The sequence below is a fragment of the Euphorbia lathyris genome, chromosome 5 (assembly GCF_963576675.1).
Source record: "Euphorbia lathyris chromosome 5, ddEupLath1.1, whole genome shotgun sequence".
In the NCBI taxonomy this organism is placed as follows: Eukaryota; Viridiplantae; Streptophyta; class Magnoliopsida; order Malpighiales; family Euphorbiaceae; genus Euphorbia; species Euphorbia lathyris.
In genome coordinates, this window is record NC_088914.1 from 4825391 (window position 1) to 4837013 (window position 11623).

An 11623-nucleotide genomic window follows, 5' to 3' on the forward strand; every position below is an offset into this window, starting at 1 on the left:
TAACATAGCTACATATATAAATTTATAAAGGGATTTAATCAAAACCTTATAAAATCTACTCAAAACTTAAGTTCATATAACTTTATATATATAATGCATCTTATCAAAACGAATCAAAACAAATAAACATTTTATCAACCAATTTACAATCAAATAAATGTTTTATCAAACCAACTCGTATTCAATCAAACATAAAACCTTATATCAAAATCAATCATAACCGAAAACATAATCCAAATGAACTTAAAATATTGTATCCATCCTCGAGTTTCTCCCCTTAAGTATCAATCCATAACCACATATATAGTCGAGACGTCTCTTAACATTGCCTTTCCCATATGGTCTTACCCAACACTTCACTGCCATACCCGATAGGTCTTCAGACTGTGTACACAGGCCATGTCCCTCACTGAATATGGTCTTCAAATATAAAACCACCGATCCGGATAACTCTCGATGGATATAAAATCATAAATCATAACGTGCTCAAATTTCCTTTCACAATCAAATTCCAAACTATTTCATAACCATAAATCATTTGGCTTCAATTAGCCATTTTGTATCATAAAAATCATATTTGGACTTCAATCCAAAATAATAACAACAATAACCGCAATAGTTTTCTCAATCCAAAAACAATTCGTAAGAAATCATCAAATTCATTTTGGTCAATATAGATATATATTGAAACCAAAAACATATATGTATATATGTAAATCAACCAAATTAAGCCTTAAATCAACATAATCAAGTAAAATCTGAAATTCACATAGAAGCTTCTATACTCACTTTCGATAACATATGATTACAATTGATCTTATTTTAAATAAATGTAAAGTTAAATTTGCATTATTTCATATATTAAGACTAACTCTTAAAAAAAATATTAGGGTCAAATCCACTCATTATCCCGTGAATAATTAAATGGTTCAAAAATTAATTAAATAAAAAAGAATGAAAGAATTTAATATAATCATAAACAAGAAATGTCTAAACACAAGTATGTATCCAACTCCATAAATTCAAACGATCTAATATCAGGTCAACTATGAAATTCACCTATTCAAATTGGAAAAAAGAAAAACTAAATCAAATCAACCAAAACAATGCTCAAATTTAAAATTAAATCATGATATATATAACATATATGCAAATGATTAAAATGTGTATAAAGCAAGAGATTACGATTGTGAAGGCGGTGTTGGTGGAGGATTCTGAACAGCAGGGCTAACTGGTTGGCTGCCTCCGCCGCCCTTATTGTTCTCCCACGGCTTAACAGTGAACAAGACGACTAGTAAGATGATTACGAGCAATATAGAGATAGCATAACAAGTCCATTTGCGAGTATTCTTTTGTAAAACTATGGCAGTTTGCAATTGCTGAGTTTCGCCGCGTACGAAGGAGCTAGCTCTCTGCATATTGCTTTCGATGTCATTTAATTGCTCACCTTGAGCTTCAACTAAAACTTCCAAATAAAGGAAAACTTGATGAAGATCCTTCAAATTCTTCTACATATCCCTCATTGCATCATGCCTTTCTTGTATCTCATTAATCGTATCCAAAACTCTTTCTCTCCTTTGCTCTTGTATCGCTTTTTGCAGAAACGTTTCACTCTCACCTGCAATTCTGAATCGAAATCAAAATCGAAATCCAATTTCAATCGGTCTTCATTTTTTTCTAGTTTTGTTGACAAACAAAAAAAAATGATTTACTAACCTGTAGAAAGCAATCAGTCTAATGTCCTATCATTGGGATTCTCACCGGTAACAATATAATACCATCTCTGAATAGTCTCTCTATACTCCCCCGATACCTTCTCTCTAAGACTGTTAAAACTCTCCATAGAATCCTTGAATTTCCTCCTAAATCCATTAACCACAGACGTCCTCATTCGATCCGAGGCCGATCCAGGCAAACTCTTATTAGCCGTATTAGACCTGTCAAGAGCCTCGAGTCGTACCTTAATGATTTTAGCTTTCTTCAAGGCTTGAGAAACATCAACATCCATCTTAGACCTTAATTCCTTGACAGTTCTTACATTGTGAAGAGTCTTACTTTGCTCATGAGCAGATTGAAGATTTGCATTCAGTCTTTCCAAATCCTTGAGCTCATATTTAACAGATTCAACATCTTCAAAGAATTTATCAAGATTAATTTCGCCTGTGGCGGCGGTGGCTGGTATGTCGGACGTCTGGATAACATGGTGATCCAGTGAGGCATGGTCACTGCAGAAACGAAAGAAAGAATCGGAGAAGAGATCGTCCATGGTTTGTTTTGGGAAAGTAAAAAGAAAGGTAGGGTAGGGTATAGTTTTAAAAGGCGAAAGGCGAGTCAAGGCGACAATGGAAAAATATCACTGCACAAGCCTAAAGCGCACTGCCATATAAGAAGAAATCAAGACTGAAGAAGAAGAATCAGAAACCCTAACCCTAAATAGAAAAAGAAAGATGAAATAAAGAGGAAAGTAAAGAAAAAACATACCAGTGATGATTGATGACCGGCCGCCCGCGAGAGAACCGTTGGAGAAGAATCGGTTGTGTGGTCAGGGCCGTTCCTGACCTTTTGTAGGCCCAGGACGAAAGAATAAAATTGGACCCTTGATGGCATTATTCATATGAACCATTAATAAATTATATAATTGTACATGTATAATGCATTGATAATATGGGATATGAAAACTCTCGCATAACTATGAAAGGGCATTCTTCTAAGATTTTACTCCCTCTGGTTTTTATTATATGTTATATTTTGGACTTTTTAATCTGTTCATTTTTACATGTCGTTTTGTATTATCAATGCATTTTTGGTAATGTTTTTTCTAATTTGCCTCTATTTACGGTAAGAGAGAGATATAACTATTAACGCAAATAATCTTATAATTAAGCTATAAAAATTAAGAAGAGAAAGAAGTTCTGCATAGAAATTAGAGATTTAGAAAAGAAGTATTAATGGTAAATTAGTTATTTTAATGGTTTCATTAATATTGTATTAGTTTTGATGAAAGTCTCTAAACGACATATAAAAAAACGGATGGAGTATTAGGCAACAATAATGTCCATTATTGTATTCAGACTGATGAAATAAATTTATTCATACGAGTTTATTAGAATTTTAAAATGAAGCAATTAATTAATACATCCTAGAATTTTAATAAGTCTTTTTATATAATGGTGATTCAAGAAATTCATTTGTTGAATAAAAAGTCCAAATGGACACTAAAAATTTCTTTACATGAGAGTTTTGGAGTTTATGCTTTTAGCAAGGTAATCAACAAGTTTTAGCTCGGGGCTGTTCGTGAAGCCCCTGATAAAATAGTGCCCTTCCGGCACCTCGACTTTCAAAATTTGGATTTAGAACGTGCCCCAACACCGATAAAAATCAGTCCAGCCACGAAAATTAAATCCAAAACATAAAACATATATATTTTGTTTCAATAAATCTTTTCAAAATAGAAAAATCACACCTCAAAACACAAACATATATGAATTAAATCAAAGTTCTAAAACTTTTATAAAGGCCAATCAATCCAGTACATGGAGAATCCCCCTTTGAAAGGATGAGTCTCCCAATCAAAGAATGCGCACAAAGCGCCAAACGCCTCTCATACGCAGCTTGTGAAATCCGAATCGACTTTAATCCCCCGATATCAGAGATTTTGGCAGACGAGGAAGGAGCAATCGGTAAATTCGAAGTAAGAATCGCAGAGAATGATGGCTTGGAAATATTAAAAAGAGTAGGAATCACAAGACTAGAAGCATATCTAAGCTTTGGATTGAAGAGAACTCTAATCCCTAGATAATCTTCTGATTGCACAGCCATTGAAAACAAATCAATCAACTAAGAACAATTTAACCAAATAGCAACAGAAAACCACTAAAAAATCGGCGCATCTCACATAACAATTTCAATAACCAACACACAGGGAGAAAACTAGCAAGAACAGCAATGAATAGAAATCACAAAATAATTCCTATAACCAGCAAGAACATAACAACAGCAGATAGAAAGAACAACTCACAGGATGGAAGCCTCCAAATAAGAACCAGATCGTCTCCTTCTGAAGTGAGGAGAAACTGCTGCTAGTGGCAGAATCACGCAGGAGGAGCAGCGGCGTGGAGGCAAGGGCTCAAAGCTCTCCTTTTCCTGGCCTTCAAAAATCGAATAACATCTTTATGTGCTCAGAACAGACCTCCACACAAGATCGACAACATCGAGTTTATTGGCTTGGAGAGCGGCGACACCGATCGGAGATAGTGGGCCTCGTGAGGTTGACGGCGTTCCCACTTAGGTCTTCTTTTCTTTTCGGCTCAACTAAGGTATCAAATTAAAATTATATAAATATTTTAGGCTAAATATGGAAAATTAAATATTAGGGATCTCAAAATAGTAGTGACCCTATAAAGATACTTATGATACAGTCAATGTTTATTCAAGCGTTAATATTTTTATATTATGTTTATAAAATATTATTTGTATCTAGAAAAAATAGTTGTCTAAAAACTAAAGTTATTTAAATCATATTTATGATGAATAATATCATAAAAAAGTTTAAATGTTATCTATTAAATATGATTTACTGAAAGGTATTAGTTACAAAAGTCTAATTAATAATTTTATTTTAAAAAATGCATAAAGAACTATTTTATTTTATTTTATATCATTAAATTTTAAAATATTATTATTTTTCGTTTTATTAGTTTCACATTTTAAGACGGGTCCGATTAACCGCTCTTGGTTAAAAATATTTCCTTTTAAGAACCTTAAAATATCATTGTCTGAAAATTCTTTGATTATATATATATATATAACTCAAAATATAGGTGATAGTTACTTACCGTGGTCACTAATGGAAGAACACAAACAAATATTTATATAATATAATGGTCACTTTATATAATATAAAGTGAATTAGTTTCATTTTATTTATTATATTTTTTCGAAAAAACAAACATTTCATGTCTTGTGTATCTGTATCGAATCCTGACTAATTAATTATAAAAGAGCTTAAAAAGGCAGCACACAAACAAGCAGAATATAAGATAACAACCATCTTAAAATGTCACCACATGTCTAGATCATGGAATAAAGCAACGTTACAAAAAGGAAAAATGCTACTTAGGTACACAAACTAATAGAAAATTCTTGAATAACCCTTGAATAGTTACATCAAATAATTCTAATTATTTTAAAAAATAATTCTAATTGAATTACAATAATTAATAATTAAAAAATGGTATAGAAAATAGATTTGTTTAAGAAATAAAATAGAGTTTTAAAATATAAATATTAAGAATACATTTATTATAATAATGTTATTAATATCTTAATGATATTAAGTTTTAATAATTCACTAATCGAGTTTTTCTATTTACCACCTCTAAATTACTTATCAACGCTCCTATTGGACAATTTTGCCCTTGGCATAATTTTTTTTTCAAAACTAGGATATTTTTTTTGAGAGAAAATTCAAAATTTGGCCTAAACGGATGCGGCATACCACCCGACTCATGGGGGGAACGGATGGCGCATCTGCCCCCACCATGGTTGGGGCGGATGCGACATCCGTTCCCGCCATGGGTCGGGCAGGATGTCGCATCCATTCCCGCCATGGACCGGGCGGTATGCCGCATCCGTTTAGGCCAAATTTTGAAATGTGCAAAATCATAAAAAAAATTGTGACGAAAAATGAAAAATTCTCCTATTTTTTGACGAAAAATACAAAATCGTCGTGAAAAATATTTATTATTTTAATGAGTTCTTTGATAAAAAGATGTATATTTTAATGTTTCCGACTCGTAATCATCCATTTTTGGGGTTCAGATTGTCACACATCAATTATTTTCATAATTTCAATTATTGTTGTTCGGGTTTATGATTTTGGAGAGAGAATTTTCAGTTTTTGATCAAAATTATGAGAAGGGCAAAAAAGTCCAAAAGAGACGATGATAAGTAATTTTGAGGCGGTATTTAGCAGTTCACTAATCTAATCAATATCTTAAAGTCTGTTTGGTTCAGCTGTTAGCTAATAGTTGTTGTTGCAATAACTTGTTTATTATTAGTTGTTTAATTATTATTGTTCGATAAAATTGTGATTACCTGTTGTTGTTAGGCTTTGTTCTTTTTTACTGAACTGGACTTTTTTTTATTGGAACGGGGAGGGAGAGCAGGAACATCCCAACTAGGTTGGCACCTCCCTGAGACTCCGACCCAAACTTTATTAAAAGGAAAAAATGAAATCAAAGCTCATACATGACAAAGAGGAAATTAAATGAACCGAAATGAGGCCCAGTTCCAACAGTTGTCCCTAATCAAATCTGTACAGAAATCTGGAGTTGAGTTCCACCATTTGATCGAAGGTAGAAGGCGACCATAATTTGCTAGCTTATCTGCCACTTGGTTTCCTTCACGGAATATGTGAGAAACCACCAGTTGTAAGTGGGACATCATCCCAATGCACTGAAACCAATCCCCACGCAGCTGCCAAGGAACCCGTGAAGAACGAGTCCGAAACATTGAAACGACGTAAGTTGAATCACACTTTAGCCAAATGTTAGCCCAGTTTCTCTCTGCTGCAAAACGAACCGCACAAATCGCAGCCTCCAATTCCACGATGTGGGCAAAGAGATGCGGAGAGGGCATTACGAACGCGCTGATGACAGCCCCATCACTGCTATGAAAAACTCCTCCACCGCCTGCTGTATCTCTGGTGATAGAAGCATCAGAATTCACCTTTATCCATCCATTAGGTGGCGTCGACCAGTTTACCGGGATGATCTTCGGAGCGTGCTGTAGGCGAGGCTTAATTGAAAGGGATCTCATGATTTTGTGTTCGACGCTCGAATTCCAAACAGTACTATGCCCCAACGAATCAGATTGGCGTAAGCGAGTCCAAAGTGTACGGAGTGCATTATGTATGTTCGGCATTACATCCTCGAAGAAGCAGTCATTCCACATTTTCCATATAATCGAAATTACATTAACAACAGCACTTAACCAAATAGTCCGTACCTGAGGGCTGGATTTGAACTCGACAATGTCATTAATCCTGTACTGAAGATCCGGAGCATTGCAGATCCTTCTACCAAACAGCGCTGAGATTGCCTCCCACAATTGAGCAGCAAAATTACATTCCACAAACAAATGCGCTACAGTTTCTTCGCTGTTGTGACAGAAACAGCATCTAGAGACTATAACCATACCTCGTCATCTTAGCAGATCGTGTGAGGGAAGTCTGCCCTTAGATGCTCTCCAAGCAGTTAGCGAGTAGGACGGTGGTATAAACGGCTGCCAGAAGTGGCACAGCAACATTCACGGGCCTTTGCCTAAGAGCCAGGAGTAAAACAGACGAACAGTGAAAATACCATCTGAACTTGGTTTCCATATGCAAATATCGTCTTTGACACTTTTAACCTCGCGGATAGCAGTGGAAGTATCATCATCAAAACCCGGCAGATTGCTCCACAGACCTCTAGTTCTGAACATAGACACGCTTTCCCGGCATTTTGCCTTTTCAGTGTTGCTCAAACCTATGCGATCAGCAACCGTGGGATTCAACCATTCATCATTCCAAAAGTTTAACCTTGAACTTTCCCCTATAAACCATTTACAGTGACCGCGCAAAACCCCATAAGCCGTCTTGATAGAAGTCTAGATTGAAGACAACCCGATTGGCCTAATCATACCACCCGCATTCAGGAAACGCGAGCGTAACAACTTGAAACAGAAGGAGGAATTGTTGGAAATTAGGCTAAGGTATAGCAGCGGAAATATAAAAATTTTAACCTATTTCCATTTAACCACAAGATCCGTTAACCGTTATTTCATATAAAGAAGGATAAGAAGAAATACCTTTTGGAAGTTCTATCTACCGTTGCAAACGAAGTGCCCACAACTTCAAAAGAGATAGAAACTGTCTACCAATCTGCCCCTATCCGAAACAGACCTTCCAGGCCTCCGAACGACAATCCCTTCGGTGGAAACGTGGAAGAATATGTCTAGAAGCTCCTGTCCAAAAATCGCGACGATCCGATGGTTCAATCTCCATTAATCCGTGAAATCGTGAACTGACCTGATGTAGGAGTAGTAAAACGAATTTCTCCCTTTTGTTTGTTTTTCTTCTTCGAGTTTCCAAACACGAAATAAAACACGGGAAGATTAATTTAGTATCAACCGTTGAATAGCAACCAAAGTAGATTGCCTCTAATTAATCAACACAAGATCAAGGATAAAAGAAATAGATGAAAATTAATTGATCAAACGAAGCCGTAGAGAAATCTCGTCCTCGAACTAGGGGTGTCGAATTTTCTCTCTCTTGGACTAGGTGAATTTCGAAAATCACAAGTAGGGTATGGCTTGATTGGATTTCGAAAATCTCAAGGAAGGGGTATTTATAATCTCTTGTATCTAATCCCTAGTTAGATAGAATTAGGTTATTGAATAGGAATTCCATTCGGAATAGAATTTCTAATTATTATCTCACTATATATCTAATATATTAAGGATAATAATAATAACCTTATTGGATAATAATAGGAGTATATTAATCTAATTAAAACTCCTAACTTAATTATCTCTTAATTAATTTAATTCATATTCCTAATCTAATTAGGATTAACAAAGTCAAATTAATTATTCATGTATATCACTACATGAATTTCGACCCCCTTATGTCCATGGGCCTTATTGGGCTCAATTGGGCTTCTATCAATTAATTAACATCTATCTCTCTTTTAGGTTCCAAGTCTTATGTGTGATCCATTAGGTTCTTATTGCTTCTAGCCGTATGCAACGTTATTAAATTAATTTTCAAAGAATTATATTTAATCTTTGCATAACGGAATGATGTACAGAGTATGTGATTAGCAAGTCCGTAATCATTCCCCCAGAGCTATAAGAAGACAGGTTGATTCTGTCGTTAACCTTTCCGTATTAGTTACAGTATAATTCGATCCTTTATCAACTACATCCTTGAACTGAATCTTATGACTATGGGTGATGTCAAGTCACATATAGCGAGACGTTCGTTTTACTTGTACAGGCCGAGTCAACTCAAAAAGATAGGTTAAGTGAAATCTGTATTTCTTACTCTTAAGCTATCACCTTGCAAGGATTTAGAGTCGAGTCTTCCACAAGCGATCCATGGATGTATCTCCCATTTATCGGGAGTGATAAATGCTCAATCCAATATATAACGACTCCGCAATTACTTCTTGTGATACCCAACGTCTACTGTTCACACCCTAGAGTCATCTCTGTTAAGGATCGTGTTACACCAGAGTCAAAGCATCACATTCCGTAATCCAGAATACCAATTAATATTCCTTTGAGTCTGAGGATTAGTTATACCTATTAATATCAATGAGATGAACAGGTGACAAGGATGAATCTACCCATCCTGTTATCTCAAATCGGATCCCCAATCCTAATGAACAACGTTTCATCGGATCTATGTAACTGTCCAGATATCTGTATATATGAAGCTTGTGAGATCAGCTTTCTGTCGGACAGAAGACATTGTTACATACAAGTCTCAACAGTGATATGTCAATCCCAAACATATCACTTGACTTGGGGTGGTTTTAAGTTTATCAGTTTACTATAAAGTTTTGTCTCACTTCATGCTTGTATGAACACTTTATAATCACTTTAAATAAACTTACAGATTTCCTTTTATTAGACTTTATTTAGTGCTTAAAAGGGATTGCCTTTATATAGTTATAAACCATATATCTCATTAAACAAATGATATAAAGAACAATTCATTTACATTAAGTTTGTATCCTAGAACAATTGTCTATAGGACACTAAACCCCAACAGGAATTCGCCAAGACCCCCCACGCCAGCTTACCTGTTAAAGCCATGTTCCATGTATCCAGCCTTTTTATTCCCAGACCTCCCTCCTTGAATGACGGGAAGCAATCCTTCCAGCGTGGAGTAACGAGCTTCTTACCAGAGATTGATCCGGACCAAATGAAGTTCCTCATATGACAGGAAATCTTTCTGATCAGTTTACTCGTCCACTTATAAATAAGGAATGAGTGTGTCAGCGAACCACAGATAACCGCCTTTACCAGCGTCAAACGCCCAGCCATAAAAAGTGCAGTTCCTTCCATTTATTAAACTTCCCTGACACTTTGTCCGCTATCGGACTAAGATAGGAGGATCGAGGAGCTCCGATAAATAACGGAACTCCTAAATACTGAAATGGAAGAGCCCCAAGGCATATCCCTGTTATCTCAGCCAGCTTCGTCCTTCTCCTCGGCGTGACAGTATCTGCAAAATATATTTCCGACTTCTGCCAATTAACACATTGGCCAGAAATGTAACCATAATACTAAAAAACTGCAGTCAGAGTTCTAACATTCCCAATTGAGGCCCTACAGAACAACAGTATGTCATCCGCATACAACAAGTGTGTGGGAAAATTATTAGAGCTGGAATATGCAGACGGAGTAAGGCTCCCTTCAGTAACCAATTTTTCCAGCCATCTACTAAGAAAATCCTCCGCCAGGCTAAACAGTATAGGAGATAGGGGATCCCCCTGACTGACTCCCCTTGAGCACGCAAAATAGCCATGAAGCCCAGAGTGAGTCACAATTGAGATTCTTGCAGAAGAAAGAAGGTTTAGAATCCAATCTCTAAACTGCAGTGAGAATCCGAAAGCCTCCATAACCGCAAGTAAAAAATTCCAATCCAATGTGTCAAAAGCTTTAGCAATATCTATTTTTAAGCTCATATTACCACCAAAGCATTTTTTCCGCATAGAATTAATTCCTTCCGAGGCCAAAGCAATGCATTGATGTATATTTCTTCCTTTAATGAAGCCAAATTGGTTTGGCGAAATAATTGCATTGGCTACTTCTGCTAATCTGTCCGCTAAAATTTTAGAGAGGATCTTGAAGCTGAAGTTACTCATCACGACCGGCCTGTACTGTTCAATGCGCAAGGCTCCGTCAACCTTAGGAATCAGCGAGAGAACATTAGAGTTTAACCCGGTACTTATCTCCCTATTATCAAAGAACCAACGAACCATTCTGCACACATCAGCACCTACGATCCCCCAGTAAGTTTGATAAAATTGGCCAGTGAATCCATCCGGTCCTGGCGCGCTAGACAGATTCATTGTCATGACAGTTTGTCGAATCTCCTCATCGGATGGGCAGCGTAGTAAGTTCTCGTTCATTTCTGCAGTAACCGACGATGGAATAACTTCCTCCACCTTCGAAAAATCCTGTTTGTGTGTGACTACATTCTTGAACAGATTCCCGTAAAACTCAGAAATGTGATTACCGATTTTGGCCTGATCAGTTGTGATGTTATCGTCAATCATCATAGCTGCAATTTCGCTTGAAGATTGACGTTGATTCGCCATTCAGTGAAAGAACGTGCTATTCCGATCCTCCACGGATAGCCAGTTGACTCTGCTCTTATCTCTCAGATATATTTCTTTTTGAAGAAGATGATAGTCCAATTGGGTGTGTGCTTGTAACTCCTTCGTATGCAGTTCCTCTGTGAACCCATTAGCGAGTTTTACGTATGTTATTGAGATCCAATTCACTCTTTTCAATGTCCTGATCCAGGTGTCCGAAACATTCTCTATTCCATTTTCTCAGTATGCTTCTA

General features: G+C 36.2%; 1 pseudogene; it reads right to left on the reverse strand.

The window, feature by feature from the left end:
* Window positions 1–288: 288 nt before the first annotated feature.
* On the reverse strand, window positions 289–4341 carry LOC136229293 (syntaxin-121-like; annotated as a pseudogene).
* Between the last annotated feature and the right edge of the window lie 7282 nt (window positions 4342–11623).